Source organism: Gasterosteus aculeatus, chromosome 7, assembly GCF_964276395.1.
Source record: "Gasterosteus aculeatus chromosome 7, fGasAcu3.hap1.1, whole genome shotgun sequence".
NCBI lineage: Eukaryota > Metazoa > Chordata > Actinopteri > Perciformes > Gasterosteidae > Gasterosteus > Gasterosteus aculeatus.
Window position 1 is genome coordinate 29648832 of NC_135694.1, and position 11040 is coordinate 29659871.

The following is an 11040-nucleotide window of genomic DNA, read 5'->3' on the forward strand; positions in this document are numbered from 1 at the left end:
TTATTATAAATATGCATCATTGTCACGATGCAAGAAAGCTACGGATTTCTCTGTCACTGAAGCTTTTGAGTAAAAGGAAGCAAAACTGAACCGCCAGCTGCAGAATGTGTTTACCGCTGTGATGCTGCTTATCTCTTACATCAGACGACTAATTGGCTTAGTCTTGGGGCTGAAAGATCCTCTCATTTCTTATTAAGGATGCCTGGACCACAGCATTCTACATCCATGTTTCCATTCAAAACTGGAACGTCCACCAGGAAGAATCGGCATCGTTTGAGAAATCATTTCCTTCTATACGAACATGCTTGAAACCAGATAGCGCTCCAGAATCTCCCTCAAAGCACGTGTCCGTCTGGTCCAACTAGAATCTGAGAATCAAACATGAAGTGTTTTGTTTCACCGCTGCTACTTCAAAACGCGAGAGAAAGCAGACGAGCATCCTCAACGTGTGCAAAGGAACGATTTCGCGCTCCGCGCTTTGACCTTTTTAGACTTTCCATCTGCGTTGCAATCGATCACCATTAACGCGTCCTCACTGGGATAGTTAACGTCTGTGGTCTTCAGACATCATGATTCAGACGTCAAACGCAGCACACAGCACAATAAAGTATATTCGTTTCCAGACTCCTCGTCCTTGAGTTCCGAGGCCTCCTGTAATCCTCGCCACAATCTGCCAAGAGATGAGGTTCATTTGTCTTTTTAAGTGGTGAAAACACGCAGAGGTGTTTTTCCGCTCCAAACAAACCTCAACCTTCCCCCAAAACCAACTTGCCTGCAACATTTCCAAACCAATTAGGGACATAATTAATGAAACCCAGCACCTGTAGCGCCAGAGCAATCACCAGAGAGGGGACAGTGAAAAATGCAGCAATCAAATTAATCACGCAAAAGGCACAGGCCAATTACTCACACGCCACCCAGAGCGCGGCGCCGCCGCCCGAAGAACAGGTGATAGTTATCATTAAATTAGAGGGAGATCAGCGACTGGAGCTGCTCCGTCACGCGGGACCTCGATGAACCTCGGGCCGGGAAGCTGCGTTTTGCCCGCGGGCGCGGTGGCAGCCGAGGCGGCCCATATGTTCCTCTCGTTGGAGAGGAGCGGAGGAGAGGGGTTGAGATAATGATTCATGGAAACGTGGGCGACGCAACACGACAACGACAACGACAACAACAACAACAACAACAACATCTGGTGGTGCGCCGGTTCCTCACGTGCATCCGGTGGCTCAGCGGGGTCCCGTAGGTGAGCGCACGCATCCCCGCGGTGATGGAGGAAGTTGTCGGGATGGGAGGAGAAATTGGAGTGGAGAGTCCTTTTGTGCGTGTTTCATTTCCCATGGATAGAACCAAAATGTCCTACAGCGAGGTTGTATGTGTGTGTGTGTGTGTGTGTGTGTGTGTGTGTGTGTGCCAGACACAACTAAAGAATCCATCACTCTGCCTGTTTCACATTTATAGGCCACTAGATGGCCCAGTAGAGCGAATGAAGGCCGAAGAAGCTTCACGCGTGAACCGTTTGGATGGAAAACCTCAACGCTTCACCAAGCTTCATCTCGACATCACTAGTTTAAAGTCCTCGGAGAACAAATCTGCCACCACTAGACAGCCAACTAATAAAAGCTCATCTGCAATAACAAACACCTCAATCAATCCACAGCTCAGACAAACGGATAATTAACACATGCCAATAGTTAGAATTAAAAGCATGCAGACATAATTAAAACAAGGTTGCGTCTAGCGGAGACATGATGGGTACAAAGTGGCTCATAATACAGGCTAATGCTTTGCTAACGCACATTATGTTCTTAGACACTGAAGCACAGCAGAAACTATTCAAACTAGCTGTTATTGCGATACGTAATCGCATGAATCCTGCAGTGAATCAATCCATGCACGTTGGTCTGCATAACAATGTGCAAGGTTCATGTGAGGGATCGTATGTCAAGTGGAAAGTTCGGCGACCCACACGAGTGCAGGGTGTTTTAAAGATGAACACTGGAGCAATTTTGTACGTTTTCAGCCTTTAGCGTGTTGTTTGTTCCTGCACGTCATACAATTGCTCCGTGTACACACGACTCGAGAGCAGCTTGCATCGTAAGAGCAAATAAATGGTGGCTGCCGGGGCATGAAGGGAAAACAAAGGCCCGGACTAAGTGCACCGGGCCGTGAACGGCGCCGCGCATCCTAATCTGGAGAAGCGGCGCTCGAGCTGAGTGAAGTGCGAGATGCGCTGTCCGCGGTGCTGATTAGTCCGGGGCGCGTGTCACGGCTCAGCAGAATAGGAAACGGCTCTGGATGGACTGTGCGTAATAAACCATGATGACCCCCCCTCGCTAATCCACACGCTGCGGCCCAAATGACAGCCCGTGACTTGGGCGCCGGGCACATCGAGCGCAGGGCGCAGCTACATCTTACCAAAAAGGTGCCGATGACTGAAAACGAAAGGAAACGAGTGATTACAGGTGTACATGATGCGTTTGGATGGCCATGTTTTCAGTTTCACTCCCAACGATTGGTCATCTTTGAGGTCACGCCGATGTGAACCAGCCTTCACGGATGTTAAGCAGAGCGGGAGAGTCCATCGAGGGGACGGTGTGGCGGGACTAGAATGGACAGGGGTTGTTGTTTTGTGCAGCACTGAACCACTGCATGCCGTTGTTGTCCTTTTTATGTTTGCTGCAAATTTGAGCTTTTTATCCGCAGACGCGATGGGTGGTTTTATCTAACAGTCTTTGTCACGAGGTCCTCCGAAGTCTGCTGTTGAACGCTGATACTAAAGTAACCAAATTCACGGATCGAGTGGTTTCTATTATGGTTTGGATTAGTTTCTTATCTGTACTGTACAGACGGATACAACAGCGCTGACACGCGATTTTTGCACTTTTTTTTATTTTATTTATGAGGCTGTCGAAATTGGCCTGGCTCGGACACCAGAGACGCAGAATCCCATTATACCGAATCGCAGATTGCGAACTACATTTGGAAATGTGACTAATTCCCCTCCTTCTTTTTGTTGTTTTTTTTCCCCGCTTTTTAACAGCTCGACTGAAATAGGAACAAACACATCATTAAATCGGCTCATATCCCACTGTCGGGCGTTCCTATCAAACCCAGTTTGATGCCAACGTCTTTCATTAAAAATACATGCGGCCGATCGTGGCCACGAGGTCCCTCGGCGCAGAAGCGTGACGTTGATCGTGGACACAGCGCATGTCGAGCTCGGGGAAACAAAGCTCTCTTCTTAAGGAGCATTTTCAAAAAAATAATAATTGATGAAGTTGGCTGTGAGAAAGGCACAACGTACTTTAAAAACCCTTCCTTCGGCTTACAATACAATTTCCAAATCAATATTTCATTAACTGGATAGAGGTGCAATGTTCTTTGTTAATAAAGGAGGTTTGGCTCACAGCGGAGTTAACGTTTAGCTTTTGTGAATTTCAGGCGGAGGATTTAAGGTGGGGGGGGCAATTATATTCCACCTGGCCTTCACATGCGCCGACAAACATTCAGTGTGTTCTCTAAACAAACACACACACACACACACAGGAATGCCTGGCGCTGCCTTGGTTTTTATGTGTCTATGGGCCGGATATCTCCAGCATCGATGGGCTTCAGGTGACTTTGCCGGCGACAACAGCGAGAAGTAACGTTACAGCGAGGGCGTAAATAAACAATATGAGTGAAGTTCAAGGTAGAATCATCTCACAGGTGGAACTCAGGGATCATATTTCAAGAGAGGATTAGAATCTAGGAAAGTGGCAGATTTTAAAACTATGACTTGTGATGAATATTTAACTCTGATTGACTGATTGGCTGATCTGTGTTAAATATTCACACTGTTCATTGTGGTGAAAATGTGTGGATTAAATCCTTGTGAGAAATCACAAGAAATTTCCCCCCAACATTCATAAATCAGGGCCGTCATTTTTAACAAACCATGTGACTCATCAGCTTGTGATTAAAAGTTACTTGTTCTTTTTTTTTGCAGATTGTACCTTTCAAATCCCAGCTGTCACTTCTACACAATTACTAAAGTTGATTTAGTTTCATACTCTGCTCCTTCACAGAATAACTAAAACTAATAAAAAGGAGGTAAAAGACATCCAACTGGATGTGATCCAATTGTCCTTTTTTATCTAGTGGATTCAAATAATTGCAACCTGCAATATAAAACTAATCGCGAACGCTAATCACGAACGCACGAGCATAAAAGACAAGTAGCACGCCACTATTTCGCCATCTGCCACGCTGTGTAGCCCAAGAATTCCCCATGTAGTGAACGCTGAGCGAGCACGCCGCCTTCGGCCTTCAGCTTACTGGGGAACGAACTGCGTTTTGTTGTGTTGTAACACCTTTTACTTTAATTCAGTTGTAGCTGGAAGTGCGTGGAGAGCTTCTATGACGATGCTCGTCAGTCAGGGCTGTGCGCCCGTGCGTCGGGTTACCTATTGCACAGCTGCAATCAGGCCTTTAGATTGAAGTCGCACGCGGCCCCTGCCGGGTGGTGCCACGCTGCTTCGTGTGGGGTGTGATGCGTTGGGGGGGGGGGAGTCTGCAGACTTGTCCACAGACAGATGTGTGTTCACATGCGGTGCAACAGCGACACCCGGTGCAGCTGAAATGCATAATGCTCCCCCGCGCTTTGCGTCGCTGAGGCGGCTCATCTCAAAGCACGGCCACGGAGGCCTGAGGGTTAGAAGGCACCCGGTTTAAGGGAAACGGCGTTATCTTTTGTTTTACTAATAAGGAGAAGAAGAGTATCGTTTGAAGCGGTTTGTATATATTGAGACGCTGGAGCTTATGTGTGAAAAGAATGAGCCAGGTTCAATTTCCCCAGCAGGGAGCCGGACAAGGCTGCCCGCGATTCGTTATGTTTCGCTCCATTCCCCGAAAGAAGGCTTTTCGGGCCTGTTGGTCGTTGGTCTGTTGGTCGCGCACGACGGGTATTTAATCCTTTTTGCCAACTTGCAAAACCATGAAAAATGTCAGAAAACGGCTGGATTGATGGCGGGCGGAGAGGGAGGTGCTGCAGTGAAAGCTGCTGGGAACACGTTGTAGCCGACACTGTGAAGGTGAGCACACTCCATTTAAACAACAGGGGATCTGTTTTACAGTCACAGGCCGGGAGCTCTGAACGCGTGTGGAACCGTGTGAAATGAGGGAAGAAAAAGACCCTCACAAAAACAAATCCAATGAAATATGGACCTGCAACAAAATAACGCCGAGCGCTCAAGTTCTTTTGCTTCTGCTACTTTCTCCCCGTTCGTTTCTTTTAAAAACAGATGCGTCTCTGTCAGTGGTAAAGACTGCGGGCTTTATTTCCGGGGGAAATAGAGGTGGATGCGGCTTTATTGGAAGCTGTCCAGAGAGCTAACAAAGTGTTTTGTGTCTGCATTTGTTTCTCAAGGGCAAAGCGTCGGGCCGCTGCCAGCTCTGTGGTGCCGGTGCCTAAGATTTCATTTGGGAGCGAACACCATTATGCCGCCGCCGGAGAGCGACGGGGGAAGGTAGGAGAGAAAAAAACAATGGGAAAGTTAAAAGGAAATGAATAACGCCCGAGGCGCTCTGCGCACAACTGGCTTTTTTTGATTTCTACTCGTTTCTCCATCTGAGCCGTGCCGGCACATTGACCGACAACTGACATTAAAAACAAATGGCAGGAAACATCACGACATTCGTCTGTGTGTGTGTGTGTGTGTTATCAGAGCACCATTTCACCCGTCATGAATAACACCGCCTCGACTTGTTGAATCCTCCCTGCAGTTGATTCCCAGCTCTGTAAACACGTCTCCTTGTCCCGTTGCCTGATGGGACGTCGCTGGCAATGAGGCGATGCATAATTCACTTGGCGCTCTCTCCCGCCTTCCCGCCGGAGGGGTAGTCAAGGGCAACCTCAGCGGACGGGAGCTTACTTTCTCATTTCTCCATCAATAATTAATCTTACTCCCCCCCCCCCGAAAAGCCACAATGAGGAAAGTTGACGGCTCACCAGACGCGTGACTCCTGACCAGATGTTTGGATTCCGTGCGACCCGTTGGTTCTTACGTGGTCGTGATGCAATGAAGGATGAGTTTGAATTGGCGAGCAGGAAAGAGAGAGAGAGAGGGGGGTGTGACACACACGTCTATTCATTAAGAAAGATCATTTAACATGAGTACGTCGTCGTGTTGTGATATATATAAATGTATGTCCTGCTTCATCGACTAATCCCATGACCAGTAAACCCTGTAAAGTTTACACATGTTTCGCTTTGGTGACTAGCAGATCCTAAATGGGGAACAAACAAGCCAGAACCAGGTTAGAACCAGTGCCATAATATTTACATATTTTTCAGTAGTAACATATAAACTGATTGTCACACATTACAGCACTTACAGCCCCCTCCCCCCCCACAAAAATCAGAAATTGGTAGTAGTTACAGTGTTATTACACTTGTTATGCCGTTTTCAGAGAAGAGGCCAAAAAAGAAGCTGGTCTGCAAAAGGTTAAATAAACCATGACATTCATATTCAGACAAAACACAACCTGGGAAATATAAGAACCTGTAAAAGATTCAAAATGTACAGTCTTTAAGTCAAATGAGTAAATGCTGTTTTTATTTTAAATTCTTTTCCCTTCTGTTCTTCCAACACTGGCAGGATTTGTTGTGTTGGTGTGTTTGTTTGTATCAGAGAGGCGGAGGAATATTTGCAGTAAAGAGCGACAGGTGGTCTGGTAGGAAAAAGGGAAACGGGAAGAAGATGAAACCCTCTTCTCTTGTTCAGAAGACCAGGCTGCTTTGTGCTGACGGACCCAGTCGGCCTCCGGCTGGAGATTGGGGGCACCTGTCTGCTAGAATGACATTTTATTTGAAAATACACTCAAAGTAAAGTCCAAAGAGCTTTGGGGGGGACGAGCTGAATCCCTCACATCCCCACCAGGAAACTAAAGGCCAATTAGGAACAGCAGAGACCAAAGCTCTGGGCCTCGACAACACACACACACACACACACACATAGCGCGTGACCTTTTAGATGATACAAATTCGCCAAAATTGCATTTCCTTGTACCTCATCCCCACTTTGTTCTTCCAACGATGTTTTCTTTGCTTCTATATTCAATTTATCAGCAACCTAACATACAATCATGACGTGAAATTTAAAAGAGAATGGGAAAAGAATTGGACGAGGACATGAAAGACCCCGTGTCCTTCCTGCTGTTGGATAAGAAAGCAACCAAAAATGTAACAAATCAAACGGTTAATTTGGCTGTCCGTCCTTTGACATCAAAGGGAGACATGCACGTTAACAAAATCATACCGTACTTCACATTTTTGGAAAAACTGTCTACTGAAAGAAGTCTGCAGTTCGCCCTGAAATCCCCTTTTTAAAACGTGAAACTTTCTATTTTCTCTGGAGACGAAAGCTCCCATGGAAAGCCAGTCCCTTCAGGCTCTTCCTTTCCAATTTATTTTAAAGACCCTGAGGAAACTCTCTATGTCTGGCTTGCGATGCAGTGATGGTAGTAATGGGAGTAATGGGAGTGATGGGAGTGATGGGATTGGGTAACCAGGCCCGGCTCCTTCCACTGTGCCACCTCACATCCCCTTGAGACTAATTGCTCCACATTAAAAAGGGATGGAGCTGAAAGGAAGATCAGAGGCGTGTCACGGGTTAAAATCACAACACGGTGTACGTTCGCCTTCCACAGGGGGGAGAGGGGGGAACAGGATTCCTGATTCTGAAACATATTTGTGGGGAACGCCGGCGCGAGATGGACGGCTCAGCGAGGAAGAGCTGGAGTTGACTCGTTTTTGACTTCTGTGATCTCTGCCAGCAGCGGGTCAACATGGACTTGATACGTGGATCCACTAAGACCAGTCGGAAAATACAGCCTCAAAGGAGTTACTCATTAACTTTGAGAACAGTTGAGACCAAATGTAATATTTATTTACCTGACATGAAGAATGGCAACACTTACTGCCTGAACATTTAACTAGTAAATACACATGTTTTAGTTTTCACAGGAACACACAAGCATGCGGTTATATTTGTGAGGTCGCTTTACATAAAAGTCAGTTTAAATAAGTTCTACAGATTCTAGTACTCTTATCATAAGGAAGACATTTGTGTCCCCTCTGGAGGAGACGGCGGCGTCGGTCTACATCTCAGCGATGACCGGTAGTCTCGGCGCCTTGAACCTCCTCGGCTGTCTGCATGCGGCGCGGCGGACGGACACCACGACGCGGAGGCCCGTCTGTCCCTCGGCCCGTCTGTCCGCCGAGAACGAGGCTTCCGTCTCCGCGTCCCGAACCCGTCCGCCCCCGGGTTCCTTCGGGCCAACGGCGCCACGTTCCGAGGCCCGATTCCCATCTGACCCGGAGGCGGGGGGTCGACGCGAGGGGTCCGGCCCCCATGCCATCTTCGTCCCCTCCTCCGTCCATCCTCTGCGAGCGAGCCGGGCCGCCGTGAGGACGGAGTCCGCCTGGTGGTGCCACTTGTCCAGGGGGCCCGAGGAGAGCAGATGCCCCGGCGCGGCCGATGTCCCCCCGGGGCCGGGAGGCGCAGGCTCTGACCCGCCGCTGCCTTCCATCCCCCCCCCCCCCCCCCCCCCTCGATGTCCCGAGTCCCCGCGACGCCTGGTGGCACTAAGGCACCTGCAAGTCAACGCATTACATTAGAGAAGGTTAAAGGAGATCAGGAGAGTGTCGGAGTCCGTCCCGGTTCATTCTGTGGGACGTGAACGCTGCAGCCGGGACGGTCCCTGTGGTTTCATCAGTTCTCCAGTAGGGGGAGACCGAGGTCCCGTTAAAGAATCCTTCAAAACAAACCAAAACGTTCAGCATTTAAGCACCAATGCCGGGAAAGGGCTTTTTCCTCCTTTTTAAATCTGCGTTTGGACTAAATGAACCAACCGGGGCCAAACGGGCCTGGGCTCGAAATGTAGACAAGAATCCTTCAGTTGTGGAGACGAACTTCAGGTGCCTTCTGCAGAGGAGCTGAAAGAAGATTATTCAAATTCTGTAGCGTGCCGTCATTTCCAAAACCTACACTTATTCGCCTGCGATTTAAGGGAGGAAAAAAAAGAAAAATAATCGTGTTTGAATTATTCCCTCGGAGATAAAATCATATATTCACAATATTTTCTATGCAGTATTTTCAGACAGTGGAGGAAATATTTCTGACCTTTAACTGATTAAAGCTTTTAGTAACTCCTTGAAACGGAGTCTCACCATCAAGTCCCGATTATAAGCTCAGCCAAGCAAGTGAAACAGGACATTGCAGTCAGAGATGATGCTACCCATCATGTTTAACTCGTCCGTCCGTGTACATGCAAAGATTTCTCTAAATGCACACATCAAACAGGCAAATAGCCTCGTTCTATCTGCATATCTACATTTCATTATTCACACAAATATCATCTAACTGCAAATTCAAGCCGTACCGGATTTGAGTGGGAGATCCTTGTTCCAGTGGTCTTCTTCTGTCCTCTCTGACTCACCACTGCTCTGTGTCTCTCTCCCCCCTCTCTCTCTCCATTTAAGAGGACACTTACTGGGGCAAAGTTCAGTAGTTGTTAGTGTCGACCTTTTCGGTGGAGGTCGGTAATGAAATGAAATGAAGAGAAACGGGTTATGTAACAGTGGAAACCTCTTCTTTTTATGCATTTCACACTGATCCACCGGCCAGCACGGACGCACACATTTAGACTACGTGGTGAAGAAAGTGGCACATTTAGCCAACATTTCCGCCTTTACAATGTCCTGTCATTGTGCAAATGGAATACTGACCATCTAAATGTTTTCAGTGAAGACCTTTTTAGCTTTGAGCTTCTTCTAGAGGAACAAAAAAAATTCAAATTTAGTTTAAGCAGAAGCATAATTAGTTGCCAGTGAAAACGGTCCCTCGTGTTTTGAAAAAAAAAGAAAAAAGCAGCGGTGCTTTAATAATTTGTCGCAGTTAATAAGCTGCACATTTGCAGCAGGGTTGCTGCAGCGGCCGCTCGCATCGCTCCATGAAATGACCCGCGCAGCGTTCCTGTTTCATCTGCACTCATCCGGCTTTTTGCTGAACTCGTCCGACCCCGGGGGGGGAAAAAAAAAACCTGTTGTGTTTTTTTTGGACAAAAGATTAAGATGATATTGACCGTGGATGGACTGTGACCTGTGTCTTCGTGGCTGCTGCTCTGCTGTCTGTTTGCTCTGATCGGACATTTCGCTCTTTGGTCGTCACCTCCTGAGTTCAGCTGGTTCATGTGCTGTGGACAAAGCAGGATCGCTCTGTGCTGTGGCCACGTGTTCAACAGCCAGAGATCCTCGCCTGTATGTGTGGTCCAATATATATATGCACTGGGCATCATGTCACCAACTTGTCACGATTTATATTCTTGTAACTAAAAGTTTCCCTCAGTGACGAAAGAAGATCTCAAAAGTCTCCCTTATTAATCATTTTGCTCCCCGATGGTGCGTTTATGACACCGGTAAAGTTTTCCACTTGTTCTGGATCCGTTAACATCTGACCCTGCAAACTGTGCTAAGCTTAGTCTGCTAACATGACAAATGCAGGATTTCGGCCTCTGCAGCATCGCTGCGGTTTACAAAAAACCTTATTTGAAGTTATAATAAATAGGGCTGTTAAATATATATATATAGAATTTAATTTGACCTATCACTGTTATTATTACGTTTAATATCACTGCTACACACCTGTTGTTCTTACTGTTTTTCCAGTTATAGTCTTTTGGTCTAAGCCCTTGTTTGAAGGTGTATTAAATAACGATAGTCCTTATAATATTAAAAAAGTGTTCCGTCTCCCATTAACTGTTGTATCATTCTGTTAAAACGCGTGATCCTCAGCTTCCAAAAGCTTCTGTTCACGTGTTGACAAGCTGCTCCATCAATAGAGCTTCCTGAATAAAACGTGTGCAGGGGCACGTGGAGGGAATCGCGTTAAAGTCGGGGGCCGTTCACTCGGCCTCACGCTGCCTCCTCGGGGGCCATCGATCTGGATCAAAGGTGGAGGGGAAGCTGCTGAATGCAAACTCTTATCACCAAAACAGTGT

At 47.3% G+C, this 11040-nt stretch overlaps 1 long non-coding RNA gene across 1 annotated transcript; it reads right to left on the reverse strand.

Moving 5' to 3' along the window:
* Positions 1-7906: 7906 nt before the first annotated feature.
* On the reverse strand, positions 7907-9367 carry LOC144410373 (uncharacterized). Its single transcript, XR_013468403.1, has 2 exons — positions 8894-9367; positions 7907-8796 (listed from the first exon to the last, which is right to left on the reverse strand). It is a non-coding gene; the product is annotated as an uncharacterized LOC144410373 (long non-coding RNA).
* Between the last annotated feature and the right edge of the window lie 1673 nt (positions 9368-11040).